The 20,033-nt window shown below is 41.3% G+C and overlaps 1 protein-coding gene across 9 annotated transcripts in view; it reads left to right on the forward strand.

Annotated features, from left to right (window-relative positions):
- The window catches only part of LOC140206159 (leucine-rich repeat transmembrane protein FLRT2), a 113,268-nt gene that overhangs the window by 80,825 nt on the left and 12,410 nt on the right, over window positions 1–20,033 (forward strand). Inside the window, exon 1 of one of the 9 annotated variants that reach the window (XM_072274484.1) lies at window positions 17,754–17,778. The exons of the other annotated variants lie outside the window; for them this stretch is intronic. The gene's annotated coding sequence lies outside the window, so the exon portion shown is untranslated. Of the gene's footprint in view, window positions 1–17,753; window positions 17,779–20,033 lie in introns of those variants that run through there. 9 annotated transcript variants of the gene reach the window in all.

The following is a 20,033-nucleotide window of genomic DNA, read 5'->3' on the forward strand; positions in this document are numbered from 1 at the left end:
CTTGGATGCAACAGCTTCTAAGTGGCCAAACAAACATGTTCTTGTCTTTTTTAAGTATAATTCTTGCCATTGCAAGACCCTGCTGGACACTAAGAACTTAAAGTGTGGCAGGTCTAGCCCTTAGAGAACTGTTTGTTGGTGGAGAAACTGAAGGAGCTGGACCTGGTGCAGACCGTGTTACTGCCTGCGACAGAAAGGTGTAGTCGGTGTTCGAAGGCGGTGTGTAGTCGAACTTATGGATGGGGGTTCTAATCATGCTGTTTTCATGGGTATTGTTGAATGACAATTAAACTTCAACTTAAATTTAAACTTAAAGCAAAGCACTAACCATGAAACTACTGTGCTACCTTCATCTGTTCCTCATTTAATATCCGTACTCACGTTCAGCACACAAGAGGGACAATAAAGCTACTAACAAGTGCTTACTTATCCCTTCTTCTGCTTATAGAACATAGAAGAGTACCATGCAGTACCATGCCGAAATGGTGTGTTGAACCAATTAAATTAGTAATTAAATTGCTAACAAAGCCTGCCTTTCTTTCTTTCTTGTACAGCATGGGTCAGGTCTTTTGAGCTGCTTTGCCCAGCAACTCCTGATTTAACCCTAACCTAATCATGGGACAATTTACAATAAGCAATTAACCTACTAACTGGTACGTCTTTGGACTGGGGGAGAAAACTGAAGACCCGGAAGGAACCCACACACTCCATGGGGGAACCCACAAACTCCTTACAGGGGACAGAGGAATTGAAGTCCTAACTCCAGTGCCCCAAGCTGTAATAGCATCATGCTAACCACTAGGCTACCATGGAACCCCAGTCTCTTCTGTCTGCATAATATCCATATCCTACCATTTTCATCACATTCATGTACCTATATAAATATCTCTTAAAAGCCTCTAGTGTGTTTGCCTGTACCACTACTCTCTGTGTCAAAAATTTGCCCCTCACATCTCCTTTGAAATTATCCTCTCGTACCTTAAATGTAAGCCCTCTGGTATTAGACATTTCAACCCCTGGAAAAGGTACTGTCTATCTATTCTATCTCTGCCTCTCATAATCTTTTAAACCTCTGTTAGGTTTCCCCTCAGCCTCTGCTACAACCCAAGTTTGCCCAAACTCTTGTTTTAGCTCATGCCCTCTAATCCAGGCAACATCCTGGTAAACCTCTTTTGCACCCTCTCCAAAGTCTTGGCATCCTTTCTACTGTATAGTGAGGAATATTTTGAAGAGCTGATTAGCCGTTGGCAGAAGAACTATGTTTGCATTTCTCTGTTATATGAGTTCTGCCACTGCACATAACCACACCGACCAACATCTCAATTTATTGTCCAGTAAATCCAAATTGGTAACAAAGAGTTAATCTCCTGGAATATGCTGAGTTCATGGGTGATGGTGGTGTTCCACACAGTACTGTCCCTGTTGAAATCTAAAGAAGCACCGGTTCAAGGTTTAGGACACCTGTGTTGGCTGTGTTAATGTCATTGTGGCCATAGGGCTCTAACATCTCTCTAAACGTTTCTGAACTTCAGTAGAAAACTGACCTCAAGCCTGGAATAATGGGAGTCAAGCCATTCTTAACCTTTCATGTCACTTTGCACTCAACACCAGTATTCCAAGGAATTGATTGTGGGATTTCAGGAAGGAGATGTCGGGGGAATACACATGTGTCCTCATCAAAGAATTAGCAGTGGAAAGGGTGAGCAGTTTCAAGTTACTGGGTGTCAACATGTCTGAATATCTATCCTGGCCAATCATATTGATGCAGTTACACAGAAGGCAAGTCTGTAGATAGAAAAATAGAAACATAGAAAACCTACAGCACAATACAGGCCCTTCGGCCCACAGAGTTGTGCCGAACATGTCCCTACCTTAGAAATTACTAGGCTTACCTATAGCCCTCCATTTTAATAGGCTCCATGTACCTATCTAAAAGTTTCTTAAAAGACCCTATCATTTCCACCTCCACTACTGTTGCCGGCAGCCCATTCCAGGCAGTCACCACTCGCTGGGTAAAAAACTTACCCCTGACATCTCCTCTGTACCTACTCCCCAGCACCTTAAACCTGTGTCCTCTTGCGGCAACCATTTCAACCCTGGGAAAAAGCCTCTGACTATCCACACGATCAATGCCTCTCATCATCTTATACACCTCTATCAGGTCACCTCTCATCCTCTGTCCCTCCAAGGAGAAAAGGCTGAGTTCACTCAACCTATTCTCATAAGGCATGTTCCCCAATATTTATATTTCATTGGAAGGTTGCGAAGATATGGGATGTCACCAAAGACTCTAGCAAACTTCTACAGATGTAATTTGGAGAGTATTCACGGTCTGGTTTGGAGGGGCCACTGCACAGCATTGGAAAAAGCTGCAGAAAGAAAACTCAGCCAAAGCTCCATCATGGGCACTAGCATTCCCAGTAACGAGGACATCTTCAAAAGGAGATGCCTCAAAAGGGCAGCGTCTGTCATTAAGAACCCCCATCACCTAGAATCTACCCTCTTCAATGAACCATCAAGAAGGAGGTTCAGGATTTTGAATTCACACATTTAATATTTTAGGAACAGCTTCTTCCCCTCTGCCTTCAGGTTTCTGAATGGACAATGAGCTCATGAACACTAGCTCAGAATTGTTTTCTCTTTTTTGCACTTCTGACTTAATTTTTTATATATATTTCCTATTGTAATTTATAGGTTTTATTATTATGTATTGTTACATACTGCTGCCTCAAAAATGACAAATTTCATCATGTACACCAGTGGTATTTAACTTAATTTTGATCTTGAAGTGACTCTACAAGGAGGTGAACATCTCGCTGAGGTTTTATACAGACACCAGGACATAGCAGCACAAATAGATATTTTGTGACTTTGATAGGGATGCTGGAAAGGTCATTTCCTGAGCACGACTCTTTCCCAGTTCCAGATATTCCCTTCATTTGGTGACCTTTTGTTGGGTTTTCATGACAGTGCCTGCCTAACACAGTCCTTTTTGTTCAAGTCTAATGTTTTCACAGCTTGTAGATGACCATGGTGTTGCCAGCTGAAGCATTAATCTGAATTTCTTTCCGCCTTTAATTTGCTACTGACTGAATTACTTTATTAAATTAAAAAAAACACTACGCAACTTGGACAAACTCCATCCATTTGGCAAAAATTAAATGCTATATTTCTTTTGAATTATTATACTGCACATATGTTTCTTGGATAAGAAGAATTATATCAATACCTCTAGTTTTAAATAGTCGTGTTATTGCATTTATTAGTTTTGCACTGAGATTTTTGTTCCCGTGTTATATTTCACATTAAATAATTTTTCCAATTAACATTTCCAGTGGATCTTATCTGTCACTCAGATCTTACCTGTTGAATGTCCTCGTGGTTAAATTGGTTAAATTTCTGACTTTTTGCCTCTTTCTAATTCTTAGTGTTGTTCGAATGTACCAATTATATCATTAAAGTTGTTTTAAAACTTTAAAGTTTGATCCAATCAATTCCTGCAAAATGATTTTGCAGTCCATCACAGAGAACATTCTAGAGCCAATCTATTGGTAGTCAGTAAGGCTGTGCACAGAGAGGGTGCAACATTTTGTTCTGACCCTCCTTCACTTTGCAGACTTGTTGCTACGTTATGTCACTGTATTACAAATCCTACTTTTCTTTCCAAACACCAACTGGGTGTTGAATTGCTGTCATCTGCTCAATTACATTCCTGGCATTTGGCCTATACCCTCTTCAAGGTGTTGTTTTTCCACGTAGAGAAGTGAATATCGGAGAGTGAATGTGCCCTCTATCCTCACACCTATTTCTCATGGGACTAAAGAGGTAGATCCACCTTCTGGTGTCATTATTGTCTGAGGCTCTGGGAAAGCTCAGGATCATATGCTAACACTGGCTTTGCTACAACTCTGTATTCTTGAAGAGAAATAGTACTCATAGTCATAGTCATACTTTATTGATCCCGGGGGAAATTGGTTTTCGTTACAGTTGCACCATAAATAATAAATAGTAATAGAACCATAAATAGTTAAATAGTAATATGTAAATTATGCCAGTAAATTATGAAATAAATCCAGGACCAGCCTATTGGCTCAGGATGTCTGACCCTCCAAGGGAGGAGTTGTAAAGTTTGATGGCCACAGGCAGGAATGACTTCCTATGACGCTCTGTGTTGCATCTCGGTGGAATGAGTCTCTGGCTGAATGTACTCCTGTGCCCAACCAGTACATTATGTAGTGGATGGGAGACATTGTCCAAGATGGCATGCAACTTAGACAGCATCCTCTTTTCAGACACCACCGTCAGAGAGTCCAGTTCCATCCCCACAACATCACTGGCCTTACGAATGAGTTTGTTCATTCTGTTGGTGTCTGCTACCCTCAGCCTGCTGCCCCAGCACACAACAGCAAACATGATAGCACTGGCCACCACAGACTTGTAGAACATCCTCAGCATCGTCCGGCAGATGTTAAAGGATCTCAGTCTCCTCAGGAAATAGAGACAGCTCTGACCCTTCTTGTAGATAGCCTCAGTGTTCTTTGACCAGTCCAGTTTATTGTCAATTCATATCCCCAGGTATTTGTAATCTTCCATCAACCCCTGGATGGAAACAGGGGTCACCGGTACCTTAGCTCTCCTCAGGTCTACCACCAGCTCCTTAGTCTTTTTCACATTAAGCTGCAGATAATTCTGCTCACACCATGTGACAAAGTTTCCTACCGTAGCCCTGTACTCAGCCTTATCTCCGTTGCTGATGCATCCAAAGATGTAAGGAGAACACAATTTCACTGAAACTGTAGTATAAGTAACCAGGAAAAAAAAAATCCAGACAAAAACAAAGGGAATTCAGGCCTGGAACTAGAGAATGTGGGCAACATCCTAAATACCTAAATAAATAGTTCACATTGATTTTTTTTTACCAAGGAGAAAGTCATGGATGATGGTGAGATCAGAGATTGGTGTACTGATATTTTAGGAAATTTCAATATTAAGAACCCAAATCAGAATCAGGTAGTATTACTGACATATGTCATGAAATTTGCTGTTTTGTGGCAGCAGTACAGACCAAAACACAATAAAAAAAGCTATATATATGAAAAAAATAATAAGTATTAAATAAATACTATGGTAATCTTCATGGGTTCATTGTCCATTCAGAAATCTAATGGCAGAGGGTCATAGAATCATAACGTTATAGAAAAGTAATAGAAAAGTACAGCCAGAAACAGACTCTTTGGCCCATCTAGTTCACTCTAAACCAATTAAACTACCTACTCTCATCAACCTGCACCAGGACCATGGCCTCCATACCCCTCCCATCCATATCCCTACCTAAATTTTTCTTAAGCATTGAAATCAAGCTTGCATATACCATGCATGAAGCAACAGTTCCTGAAATGTTGAGTGTGCGTCTGTTGAAAACAAAACATTAAGGTGGATAAATCTCCAAGGCTAGATGCAATTTATCCCAGGATAATGGAAGAGTCTAAGGATCAGACTGCTAGGATTTTGACAGAGATTTTTATGTCATTTTCAGTCACAGGCAGAGTCCAAGAAGACCGGTGAAGAGCCAATGCTCTTCCTTTGTTTAAGAAAGGAAATTATAAGCCACTGAACCCTACTTCAGAGTAGGGAAATTACTGGAGAATATTCCTCAGGATATTGGAACAGCATGTACTTATCAAAATGGCTTTGTAAAGGAGAGGTGCTGCTTCACAAAGTGAATTCCAGTGAGTACAGGTTTTATCCATCAAACACTTCATACGACAAGCCTTTCATTCTCAGAACTCATACTTGTGAACCTCCTTTGAACCTTCTCCAATGCCAGCACATTCCTTCTTCATCAAGGGACCCAGAACTACCCACAATACTCCAAGTGAGGCCCCATCTTCTTCTTCTTCATGTGCCTTGCGTGTTACATGCTTGGGCAATCATGGCTCTCCACATCGAACAATCCCTCACAGCATCAATGATCTCTCGCACACTTAGATCTGTTAGTTCTTCCACAGTGTCCATATATTTTCTTCTTTGCCTTCCTCTTCCACATTTTCCAGGCATTCTATTTCTCCCTTTCTGATGACATGGCGCAGGAATTTAAGTTTCCTCTCATTCAATGTTCTCATTAAAGATCTTTTCATATGGGCACGTTGGAGTACTGTCTCATTAGTTACCCTATCTCTATGATATTTTCAGCATTCTTCTAAGAAACCACATTTCTGTTGCTTCTAAGTTTCTAAGAACGATCCAACCACGACCTCAGTGGTGGCGCTGGCGTTAGCTGATGGCGCAGCACAACAGCAGTGACGGCAGAGAAAGGCTGCTGCAGTCGTCTTGCATTCCACGCCACTTGACCTTGACCCCGATCGGTCAAGGACCGTGTGGTGTCTGCCCATGCATCAGCCTCCCCTCGTGAAACACAGTCACGCACAGGTCATTTGCATTAAGTGAATAATTGCTTTGGAGAACATCAGACTTCTCTGAAGTCATTGCAATACTAATACTGTATCAGTAGGAAACTTGAAGAGAAATTATAATTTAATACAGATGAGTGTGAGGTGTTGCATTTTGGGAGGATATGCAATAGCGAATCACAGAGCCTTTAGGAACATTGATGCAGGGGGAAATAAGGCTGTAAGACCATAAGATAAAGGAGCAGAAATCTTGGGATGTGAGTCTATAACTATGACATTGGCAACATTCTGTATATAGACAGGGTGGTAAAGAAAACATGCAGCATCGGTCAGAACATTGAATATAAAGGTCCAAAAGTCCAGTTGCAGCTGTGAAAAACTTTAGTTAAGCCACATTTGGATTATTATTCTGTTCGCCCCTTTACAAAAAGAATCTAGAAGCTTTGAAGAGAGTGCAGAAGAAGTTCAACAGGATGTGGTCTGGGTTAGAGTGTATTAACTCTAAGAAGTTAGACTAACTTGGATTGTTTTCTCTGGAACATCTGAGGGTGAGAAGAGACCTGATAGAATCATATAAAATTTAGAGAGGCATAGAAGTCTTTTTATCATGCCAAATACTAGAGGGAATAACTTTAAGATCAGAGGGGAAACATCTAAAGGATATCTACGGGGCAAGTTTACTTTATACAGAGAGTGGTAGAAATGCAGAAGAGAAAGTGATAGACCCAAATACAATAGCAATGCTTAGAAGGCATTCAGACAGACACATGTACAGCGGAGTACAGATGAAATACACACCATCTACAAGTAGATGGAACCAGTTAGATTGGCATCATAGTTGATACAAACACACAGTGGGTGCTGATTTTTTCATAGAAGCACAATTCCTTTTATAAAGTGCAACACACTCAAAATTCTGGAGGAACTCAACAGGTCAAGCAGCACCTCATGATCCTCGTCATCATTATGTGCTGTGTCGTATGACGTAGGCAATCACGGTCTCCATAATCATGATTGTTTTTTGCAAGTTTTCCTACAGAAGTGATTTGCTATTGCCTTTTTCTGGGCAGTGTCTTTACAAGATGGGTGACCATAGCCATTATCAATACTCTTCAGATTGTCTGCCTGGCACCAGTGGTCACATAACCAGGACTTGTGATATGCACCAGCTGCACATACAACCATCCACCACCTGGTCCTATGGCTTCATGTCATCCTGATCGGGTTAGCTAAGTAGGTTCTACACCTTGACCAAGGCTGACCTGTAGGTTACTGGGAGGGAGGGAGTGCCTTACACCTCCTTTGGTAGAGACATATCCCCACCCCACCACATGGATGTACTTTGCTAATAAATTAAGTCTGAACTACAAGTGGGAATCAATTAGTGACTACCATGCAAGTGGTTAATGATTCCTTCAAATAACACTGGTGAGAGTATGGAGGACTAAGGGAGTAGGCAGGTTAAATGGTTCATCACAGACCAGATGGGCTGAAGGGCCTACCTCTGTGCTGTACTTTTCTATGACTCTACAACTAGTTAAAGAAATATAAGAGAAAGTGGGTATTTGTGGTTATCAACAGAGAAATGGAATGGAAAGGAAACAGAAAAGAAAGAAACTCAGGTATGAAAATATAATTGAGAGATGGAAAGTTCCAGAAAGTTTCATGTTAAATGATGAAGGATAGCAAAATCTGCTGAGAGGATCACTGGGGTCTTTGTCACCCCTACTTGTGACATTTACCGGGCGTGTAGTCGACAAAGGACCCAAAGCATTGTTGAGGATTCCTACCACCTATCCCGCAACCATCAGGAAGGAGGTCCAGGAGCACCAGGACTAGAACTGCCAGTCCAGATAATAGTTTTATCGCTCAAGCTGTGAGACTAATGGATACCCCAGCCCCACCGAAGTCTCATCAGTGGGACATTGTGCAGTTTACTATTTACCCGTGCTGCACACTGCACGTGTTTTAAATTATTTTTTATTAACTTATTCATGGTAATATTTTGTTTTATGTGACATGCGTGATATATGTGTAATGCCCTAGTTAAGGTTTCTACTGATATGCAGTGAAGTGTTTTATTTTATCAGTTATCTGTAAAAGCAGTGTGACCTGCTGGTAAGAGTGTTTTGGTTTTGGCTAAAGACAAGGAGCCATGTTATCCAACTTGTGTCAGCCAATCAGGATGGTGGGATGGAGAGAAGGTTCTAAAGAGAGCTGACTGGAGGGTGACTTCTGACGGTCAGTGGTGGGGTTTGTGCTCTGTTGGCGGGAGATGCAGAGAGGAGAGGATCAGGCAAGATGCCTTGAGGATTCTATCCAAAGGGAAAACCATAATGCAAGGAATGATTCACAAGACAAAGAGGTTCAAGAAGGGAAGCTCTACCTGTGATTGGTGATGAGAATTCAGCACTGTGAATAAAGCAGTACACCCACCCAGGCACGACCGAAATGAGCTCCAATGTTTATGTGCACATCTAGACTGGTTTAACTATAATGGGCCCATTGAGATCCAGCAGGCGGCGTGGCACGGCAGCAGCGGCCTTTCAGATCTGGTGCTACTTTAATTTATTTTAATTTAATTTTAAGGCACAATTAGGGTTTAGGGTAATGGATAACAGAGTGACTATCTACCATCGCCAGATACTGCTACAATACAGAGATCGCCCAAAAACAAACCTTCATGAAGATCTGCTGGTTAAATTGTGCGACCTCGACTTGCTGGGAGAATCAGGCCCGCAGTCCTCGGAGACGCCTGATGCCGGTGGCTGGAGGTGGGGACGTCATAGGCGGTGTGTGAGGAAGTGGAAGCGAGGCGAGCGGGCAGGAGTCCGTGCCAGGAAAAAAGCAAGCCCTAGCCAGCCAGCTCACCCGTCCATTCTGCTCTCCAATGGACATTAAATTGGACTACATCCGACTCCAACGAATTACTCGGCAGGAGTACAGAAACGGACGGAATCCTGGACACCGCCATTCAGCTGTTTATTTATGTAACAGCTTTTCCTCCAAGCCATCGGACTACAAACCTATTGCCCTCTGCTGTGCCTATTGTCTTGTTTATTATTTATTGTAATGCCTGCACTGTTCTGTGTACTTTATGCAGTCCTGGGTAGGTCTGTAGTCTAGTGTGGTTTTTGCGTTGTTTTACATAGTTCAGTGTACTTTTTGTATTGTTTCATGTAGCACCATGGCCCTGAAAAACGTGGTCTCGTTTTTACTGTGTAAAGCAGCAGTCATGGTCGAAATGACAATAAAAAGTGACTTCACTTGACTTGACTTTTTTTCTCTTTCCTATTAACTGTTTGATAAAGCAGAAATGGGTAAATATATTTTCTTTATAATTTTATGCAGTGTATGATCTGTTATTTTTTGCCGACCAATAATCGTGTATGGGTAGTATTTACACAACATTCACTCAGATCAACGTTCCTTTGGTCAGAATTCCCAATGTTCCTCTCAGGCCAAACCCCAAATCATACCAATCCTAGATATATATTGTTCATGAAAGGTGACCTTCTCTCTGCTGAGTCACTTGGCTGTTAGCAGAGTTAGCTAACAAGCCAAGTTTGTATGCAAGTCCCAGTCAGAGGGTTACGTATGTTTTGTGGGTGCACTGTGGTCTGGAGAAACATTGTTTCATTTGGTTGTATTTATGTACATTCAGATGACAATAAACTCAAACTTGGAGATAAACACTCTGAAGCAAACAGCAAGTGCTGAGAAACTGCGGATAACTAACGTTTTGGAAAAAGGACACAAACAGTTATCCAGTTACATGCTAATAAGTTTCTCAAGTTTAGTGGATCACTGAGTAAACAGCATCTCCTTTGACTCTTCTATTGATCAATGCAGTGGGAGACGCTGTAGTTTATAAAATAACACACTGTTCAATAGTCTTCATTAGAGATGTGCTGTAACAGATTTCATCTGCTGTGAATCATTCAACTGCTGCATGGCAAATTAACCTTTACATTTGGAAAAGCAATTATAATGAAAAAAATAAGAGTACCATTATTTATATCTTAAGAGATTATTGCTAATTTGTGTGTAGATTTTGAGATACAGCACAGTAACAGACCCTTCCGGATCAACGAGACTGCGACACACAGTTGCACCCATGTGACCAATTCACTTACTAATCTGTACGTCTTTGGAATGTGGGAGGAAATTGGAGCACCAGAGAAAACCCCCATTGTCATGAGAAGAGCGTACAAATTCCTAACGGTATCATCATTACGTGCCATGTCATATGACGTGGACAATGCATGGTCTATGACTATGACTGTTCTTGTCAAATTCTTCTACAGAAGTGGTTTGCCATTGCCTTCTTCTGGGCAGTGTAAGATGGGTGACCCCAGCAATTATCAATACCCTTCAAAGATTGTCTGCCTCGCGTCAGTGGTCACCTAACCAGGAATTGTGATATGCACCAGCTGCTCAGATGGCCATCCGCCACATGCTCCCATGGTTTCACGTGACCCTGGTCCAGGGATAAGCAGGTCTACACTTTGCCCCAAGGGAGAACTGCAGGCTAGTGGAGAGAAGAATTGCCTTACATTTTGTTTGGTGGAGAAATATCTCCCCCCGCCACCCAAATTCCTTACACTATTGTGAAAAGAGGTCACGAAGTAAAAAGGACATGCCCTTTTCTCACTGCTACCATCAGGTAGGAGGTACAGAAGCCTGAAGGCACACACACAGTGATTCAGGGACAGCTCCTTCCCCTCTACCATCCAATTCCTAAATGGACATTGAATCTTTGGATATGACCTCATTTTTTGAATATATATTATTTCTGTTTTTTATGCACGATTTCTAATCTATTCAATATACGTATACTGTAATAGATTTATTTATTTATTTATTATTATTTTTATTTTATTTTGTTTCTTTTCTTCTGTATTATGTATTGCATTGAACTGCTGCTGTTACAAATTTCAGGATACATGCCAATGATAATAAACCTGACTCTGATTCTGAACTCCACACTAACTGTGCATTTAAGACATCAAAATTAAATTACGTATATATAAGTTTTTTTGTGCCGGCCAGTGATGTACTGGTATCTGCACTGAACTTCGAGGTGGTTGGTCGCCAGTTCAAATCTGGCCACCTCCTTGCACACATTTCATCCGTGCTGGGTTGAGCATCGAGCTAGCAACTGGGCCTCATAAAAATGATAAAGAAACAGCAAGGTTTCTGCCTGATGAGCCACAAGACGCAGAGAGGAACAACAATGAACAATATAAAAGTTTACAAATATTTAACATATTCAGAGAAGTCACTGTTCAATATTTAAAGAAGGGTTAGCCAATTTGAATTTCGTTTTAAGGAGCTACAGAATTTGTTCCAAATACCTTGCCTTTTCATGTTAAAGTTTGCACCGCAAAATTGGAAGGCCAGAAACTTTCCAGATTAGTATATTGTCAGAGTATCCTAAGCAATAAACTGCCAGTTAGCAAGAGAGTATGAAGGGAAAGAAGTTTGCAATTTTGAAGCCTGTTATTTCGTTGTGAAGTGCACACTGACTACAACATCAATAACAGATCCACCCTATTTCTACAATCCAATGAACTCCAGTTACACCGAGACAGGTAGCCGATTATACTGACATTGTGAGCAGAAATATAAAAGGAAATGTGAAACCAGGGTGTAAAATGAGCAGTGGGTAAAGAATGAGCAATATTAACAGCACTATTAGATTGAAACAGTGATGGTAATCCCTTCTGTTTAGCTTTAAGATTTAAACAAAAAAATCTGTATCAAGAGTAAAGTGACTGACCTGATAAAACAGACAACTGACAACAGTGATAGTCTGTTGGTCAGGCACTATCTATGGAAATTAATATAGTCAACATTTCATGTCAAGACCCTTTGTAGCAGTTAGCGCAACACTATTACAGTCAGAGCGTAAGAGGATGGAGTTCAGTTCCAGTGTCCTCATTAAGCAAGATTGTACCTTCCTTTTCATTTGTGTGTGGATTTCCTCTGGGTGCTCCAGTTTCCTCCCTCAGTCCAAAAATGTACCAGTTAATAGGTTAATTGGTCATTGTAGATTATCTCGTGATCAGGCTAGGGTTAAATCAATGGGTTGCTGGGTGGCACGACTCCAAGGGCTAGAAGAGCTTGTTTCACACTGTACCTCAAAATAAAATAAAGGAACAGAAGGGTCTAGACCCAAAACATCAACTGTTTATTCATTTGTGTAGATGCTGTCTGACCTGCTGAGTTCCTTTGCATTTTGTATCTGTAACTCTGGATTTCCAAAATCTGTAGAATCTCTTGAGTTTGTGACAACATTGATTCTGAGTTGCAGGTTGCTGAGATATTCATTCATTGTAAAGGTCTTTAAAACATATTATTATTATTATTATTATTATTAATGACATAGAGAACCAGAAGCTATCATTGTGTCCATACAAAACTTTCAATATTTTCCATCACTGCACTGTAACATAACAATATCCATATTCAATAACATGTTTTCTTAAATGGTATGTCAGAAGTAATGTTAAATCTAATTTGGCCAAATTGAAAACTCACAGCTAAAGACAAAATTGCATCTACCTTAAAGTCAGCACATTTTAGCACCTTATTCCACTCCAACGACCATCATACCTTCAAAATCAGAATCAGGTTTAATATCAGTGGCATATGTCGTGGAATTTGTTGTTTTATGGCAGCAGTGCATTGTTAAAGATAACAATTTTAAAAATTGAGATAAGAAGTATATATGTATATATATATCTTTTAAATTTATTTATTCATTTGTGTATATGAATAAAGAAAATCAAATTATACCAGTGCAAAACAAGAGGGAAAAAATATTGAGGTAGTGTTCATGAGTTGATTATCCATTCTGAAATCTGATGGCAGAGGGGAAGAAGTTGTTCCAGAAGCATTGAGTGTGTGTCTTCAGGCTCCTTGATGGTAACAATGAGAAGAGGGCATCTTCTGGGTGATGGGAACCCTTAATGATGGATGCTGCCTTTTTGGGGCATGGGCTTTTGAAGGTGCCCTTGATGCTGGAGAGGCCTGTGCCCATGATGGAGCTGAATGAGTTTACAACTTTCTGCAGCTATTTTCCACCCAGTATGACTGTGCCAACAGTAAATCTCTTCCTAAATCTCTCAACTTCCATGTAGTCTATCAAGCCCCAACTAAAAACCTAGTTCTTCAGCTGAACCCAGGAGAATTTATTTTATTTAATGCTACAGCATGAAGTAGCGCCTTCCTGCCTTTGAGCCTCACCGCGCCGCAAACTCCCAATAATCTAATCCTTACTATCACAGGACGATTAACGATGACCAGTTAAGCTACCTGGTATGCCTCGGGACAATGGGAGGAAACCGGAACACCCGGGGAAACCCACACATTCCATGGGGAGGACATACAACCTTGTTACAGAGGGCACTAGCATTGAACTCCGAACTCCAGAAAGCCACGAGCTATAATAGCGTCACCCTAGCCGCTCTGCTACGGTGACGCCTGTGGTTCAGAATCCGTTTCCCTCCCTTCTCCAGCCCCCCAGCTCCGTCTTTCTGTATGCTGTCTTTCCCTCAAACCTGTACTCTCATGCATTTTTTTCTTTTGATCTAAAGACTGTCACAGAAATGCAAATTACTCTCGATGCTGTGCTTCTCACTCTAATTAATGGCTGCTTTGATGAGAGTTTCTTTCAACTTCTGACAATTTTTATAGTAAAGCTTCATATTTCTGCTTCTGTGTGATCTAATGTACAGGCAACAGGCTAAGGTAGGCAATTTGTGCCTTTTTTTAGTGATGGGGCAAGAGGAAAGCAAAATGATGATTATTGAAATGCCTCTATCTAGATTCCAGCACTTGCTTATTTCTCTGATCATATTAGTAGCCATTTGTCTTCAGCTATATAGACTTTCAGCTATGGTATCAGACCTTGAAATCAGAATCAGAATATCCACTCAGAAAGAAGAGAAAATCTGCAGATGCTGGAAATCTAAGCAACAGACACAAAATGCTGGAGGAACTCGGCAGCCAGGCAGCATCTATGGAAAGAGTACAGTCAACGTTTCTGGCCGAAACCCTTCAGCAGGATTGAAGAAAAAAAGTTGAGGAGTAGAGTTAAAAGGTGGGGGAGTAGAGAGAGAGAAACACAAGGTGATAGCTAAAACTGTGGGTGAGGGAGTGAAGTAAAGAGCTGAGAAGATTGCTGGAAGGGCGGAAACAGTTAGGCTGCAGAAGGACTTGAGGAGAATGGGCAAGAAAGTGGAAATGAAACACAATGTTGAAAAATGAATGGTCATGCACTTTGGTAGTAGAATTAAATTTCTAAACAGGGAGAAAACCCAAAAATCTGAGATGCAAAGGGACTTGGGAGTCCTTGTACAGAACACCCTAAAGGTTAACTTGCAGGTTAAGTTGGTGGTGAGGAAAGCAAATGCCATTTTAGCATTCATTTCAAGAGGTCTAGAATACAAGAGCAGGGATGTGATGCTGAGGCTTTATAAGGCACTGGTGAGGCCTCACCTTGAGTATTGTGAACAGTTTTGGGCTCCTCATCTTAGAAAAGATGTGCTGGGGTTGGAGAGGATCCTTCTGGAATTCAGAAGGATGTGGGGGGGGGGGATCGCATTGAAACCTTTTGAATGTTGAAAGGCCTAGACAGAGTAGATCTGGCAAGGATGTTTCCCATGGTGGGAGAGTCTAGGACAAGAGGGCACAGCCTCAGGATAGAGGTGCGCCCTTCCAAAACAGGGATGCAGAGAAATTTCTTTAGCCAAAGGGTGGTGAACTTGTGGAATTTGTTGCCAGATGCAGCTGTGGAGGCCAGGTCATTGGGTGTATTTAAGGCAGAGATTGATAGGTTCTTAATTGGACATGGCATCAACGGTTACAGGGAGAAGGCCAGGAAATGGGTTTGAGGAGGAGATTAAAAAAGGAAGGATCAGCCATGATTAAATGGCAGAGCAGACTTGATAGGCCAGATGGCCTAATTCTGCTCCTGTGTCTTATGGTCTAAGTTGGTGACAGAGATACAGGGCTGGAGAAGGGGGGGGGGGCAGGGTAATCTAATAGGAGAGGACAGAAGGCCAGGGAAGAAAGGGGTGGGCATTCCCCATTCCAATATGTCAATTCATGGCCTCCTCTACTGTCGCGAAGAGGTCACTCTCAGGTTGGAGGAACAACACCTTATATTCCATCCGGATAGCCTCCAACCTGATGGCATGAACATTGATTTCTCGAACTTCCAGTAATGGCCACTCCCCCTTCACCATTCCCTTTTCCTTCTCTCACCTTATCTCCTTGCCTGCCTATTGCCTCCCTCTGGTGCTCCTCCCCCTTTTCGTTCTTCCATGGCCTTCTGTCCTCTCCAATCAAATTTCCCCCTCTCCAGCCATGTATCTCTTTTACCAATCAACTTCCCAGCTCTTAACTTCCCCCTCCTGGTTTCACCTATCACCTTGAGTTTCTCTCTCCGCTCCCCCACCTTTTAACTCTACTCCTCAGCTGATGTTCTCCAGCCCTGCTGAAGGGCCTCGGCCCGAAATGTTCACTGTATTCTTTTCCACAGATGCTGCCTGGCCTGCTGAGTTCCTCCAGCATCTTGTGTGTGCACAAGAGTTCAGCACGGTGTTCGTTATCTGTTCATAGGAATTTAAGGTGGGGGGTTATATGTGAAGCAGGGTTTGAGGGTTGGCACAACATTGTGGGCTGAAGGGCCTGTAATGTGCTGTACTATTCAATGTTCTATGTTCTGCATGCCACCCTGATTCAAAGTTACCCAAAAAACACCAGAAAAAGGAGCAAGTTGTGAAATTTGTTGTCTTACTGCAGCAGTTTATTGCGATACATAAGAACCAAAAATATAAATTACAATAAGAAACATATACAAAAAATTAAATATGTAGTGCAAAAAAGAGAGCAAAAAAATATAGCAAGGTAGTGTTCATGGGTTTATTGTCCATTCAGAGAACTGAAGGTGGAGAGGACGAAGCTGTTCCTGAAACATTGTAATTTTCTACCTGTCAGTATATCCCTCAGGATAGACGATGGAATATTTCTCTATCCATCTTTGAAAATCTCTTTGACCAAGCTTTTGCCTATCAATCCAAACAGTGTTGCTTGTGACTTGGTTATAAAACTGCTTAATAATCACTACTGTGTAGAACTGGTAAATGTATTGGCATGTTCCAAGTGCTACGTTATTCCATCTTCATGCTAATTTTGCTGAAATATTTATTAAAATCCCATAAAGCTGATCAAATCGTAAATGAATTATTGACTTGGAATTAACAAATATGACCTGAAATTATTTGAAAATATATCACTTGGACTGACAGTCCAATCAACGTGGTATGGGAACTTAAACATGTTATTTAGTAGGGAAAGTACACTCTCAATGCAAACAGCAGTCAGCTAAAGCAACACACACAAAATGCTGGAAGAGCTCAGCAGGCCAGGCAGCATCTATGGAAATGAATAAACAGTCGATGTTTCAGGCCAAGACCTGTCTTCAGGACTCAGCTATATTAAGAACCCAACCAAATGTTAATTCAACATGTCCAGGACGTGAAAGTGAGGGATGACAGGATACCAGCCATTTAATATGGACAGGATGCTCATAGCTTGATCTAGTAGACTCTATTTATTTAATGTCCTGAGGGAGTGTTATCCAAGAATGTTGTCTTTTGGATCAATTGGAAATGCTGGCTGCAACCATTTTCTGTCGATAAAATTTGTCCTCAGAGGGTATTACAGTAAAGTGTCACGGAGTCATAGAACACAGAAGCAGCCCCTTTGGGCATCAATGAGCACCTGGACCATTGCCCTCCATACCCCTCCCATCCTGTCCATAGCTATCACAATTTCTTTTAAATGATAAAATTAAACCTGTAACCATCATTTGCACTGGCAGCTTGTTCCACACTCACCACCCTGAGTGAAGAAGTTGCCCTTCATGTTTCCCTTAAAGATTTCACCTTTAACTCTTAAACTATAACCTCTAATTGCAGTCTCACCCAACCTCTGTGAAAAGAGCATGCTGTATTTGCCCTATGTCCTCATAATTTTGTATACCTCTATCAAATCTTCCCTCACTCTCTTACACTGAAGGGAATAAAGTCTGAACTTATTTAACCTTTCCCTATAAAGAGAAAAGCATGAAAAATAAAATCACAAACTAGAGGAAAATCTGCAGATTCCGAAAATCCAAACAACACACACAAAATGCCAAAGAGTTTCAGCCCAAAACACCAACTGTGCTTTTTTCCATAGATGCTGCCTGGCCTGCTGAGTTCCTCCAGCATTTTGTGTGTGAAACATAAAATTGTGGGATATATTGGAGGTTAGAAAAATAGAGGACTGTGGGTAACCCTAGGTAATTTCTAAGGTAAGGCCATGTTCAGCACAGCTTTGTGGGCTGAAGGGCCTGCATTGTGCTGCAGGTTTTCTATGTTCTGTATTGTTTGTGTACTGAAAACAAGTTTAATTTGAGGTAACTGTTGCTTCTGACACTACTGGCTATGTTTTAGACACACTTTTGTTTAAAGTACAATCAGAAATTCTCACTACTGCAGAATTATAATCTATCTGACAATCAGAATTCAAGGCTCACTCACACCAGGTTTTCAATGACAAACCATATTTAGTATTAACCAAGTCTCTAGTTAGCAACTGGCAGCATCAAAAATGGTCTGTGGACACAATCTACCAGAGTGGAGAAGGTGAAAGCAGTGGAAATGGAGTGCAGCATATTGGGTGGAGTGCAGAGCAGATGGAACTCCACCATGGATGGTCCCAAGCCCGGCTGCGAAAGGTGGGAAGTTGGGTGTGGGACTAGCAAACCCATCCCGTGAAAACCCAGAACTACAGAAATGTCAACGGAAACTCCAAAGACCTCATCCCTGGGAGAGGAAAGATACACCAAGAAGATGAGCTACTTCTGGGAAAACATGAAAGACTGGCCCAGGACAGAGGACTTTGGCAAGTTGCTTTCAGCAGTCTATGCTCTAGTACAGTGTGATGGGCTTAAGAAGAAAGATTGGAGTAGATGAAATTGCACAATTCAAGGGCTGAGGAAGATGGTAATAGTATTTGTGTGGAGAGATGGACAGAATGGCTTTGCAGGTGAAGTATCTGTGGGTGAGGGGTGTAGATTAAAGAAAGAGAAAGAGAGAACTATAGATGGGAAAGGAGAGAAACCAGGAGACATGAACAGTGTAATGGACAGAACTGGTGTAGGAATGGAAAAAAATAAATACACCATTTTTATAGCTCAAAATGCAAAGTAAATCTATCATCAAAGTACTTATATGTCATTATATCTTACCCTAAGAGTCAATTTAGAATATAGGAAGAAAGAATCCAACAGCATTATTTCTAGATAGAGAGTGGACATTAAAGAAATTAGTTTTGCTTGTCATTTTGTGTCCCCACAAACAAGCTGGCTTTGAAAACTGTGGTTTCAGGTACAAAATCCTGCCAGGTGGTGTGCTGTGGTATGAGAAGTATGTTCTTGGGTGAGATATTTCTCAAACTGCCCTAACATAAAGAACATTAGAAATGTGGACCATTCAGCCCTTTGGTGCCTGTTACACCATTTACTGAGATCATGGATGAACTTTCACCTCAGTTTCACTTTCCTGCACTAACTCCTTATCCACTGATTGCCTTAAAATCTGAAAAGCTATTGATTTCTGTCTTGAATACACCGAGAAACTGAACTTCCATGGCCCATATGAGTAGAGAGGTCTTAAGCCATCATCCCTCTGCAGCATGGGCCACCGACAGTAGCTTGCCAAAGTCCTCCATCCTGGTTTGATCTGCCCTGTGTCTTCTGCTTTCACCGCATGTCTTCAATATGTCTTTTAGGTGAAGATCCTTCCTCTCCCAGGTATTAGATGTTTGGAGCTTCTGTTGGTGTTTCTGTAGCTCTGGATTTTTATGGGATGTGGTTTGCTATCTCTAAGCCCAAACTTCCTCCTTTTGCAGCTGGGCCTGGGACTGTCCATGGCAGAGTTCACCATCTTTTGGATAAAGAAAATTCTTCCTAAAAATACCAACCCCTAATTTGAAATTGTTATGCCTTGGCTCTAGACAGCCAGTTAGAAGAAGCATCATCCTTGCATCTTCCCTGTCAAGCTGCGCAAGGATTTGGTATTTTTCCAAAAGATCACAAGCGATTCTTCTAAAAGTAAGAGAACATAGGCTCTCTTCTCATTCCTGCCACTCCAGTAACAAAGCTCATCAACCCTCACCTCATTTCCTCTGTTGCAAATTGATCCTTTCATAGTTAAAAATACCAGACCTGAACTCAAATATCCCATATTAAGAGACTCATAGTATGGATTTTACTGGAGTTCTCTTGGAACGCTGACCATTATTTATGCCCCAACTACTAGTTTACATTAAGCACATTATCACATTGCTTTTTGGTGTAGTTAGCTCGCGTAAATGAACTGTCCTGCAAACCACAGGAAACCTGAAAGATCATAGCAAGCTATAAAGTTGTAAACTACAAATGCAAGTTCATGAACTCACTCAAAGTTCAAAGTAAATTTATTATCAAAGTACATATATGTTACTTTGAAATTCGTTTCCTTGCAAGGATTTACAGGAAAATAAAGAAAGACAATAGAATTCATG

This window comes from Mobula birostris, chromosome 1 (assembly GCF_030028105.1).
Source record: "Mobula birostris isolate sMobBir1 chromosome 1, sMobBir1.hap1, whole genome shotgun sequence".
Lineage (NCBI taxonomy): Eukaryota > Metazoa > Chordata > Chondrichthyes > Myliobatiformes > Myliobatidae > Mobula > Mobula birostris.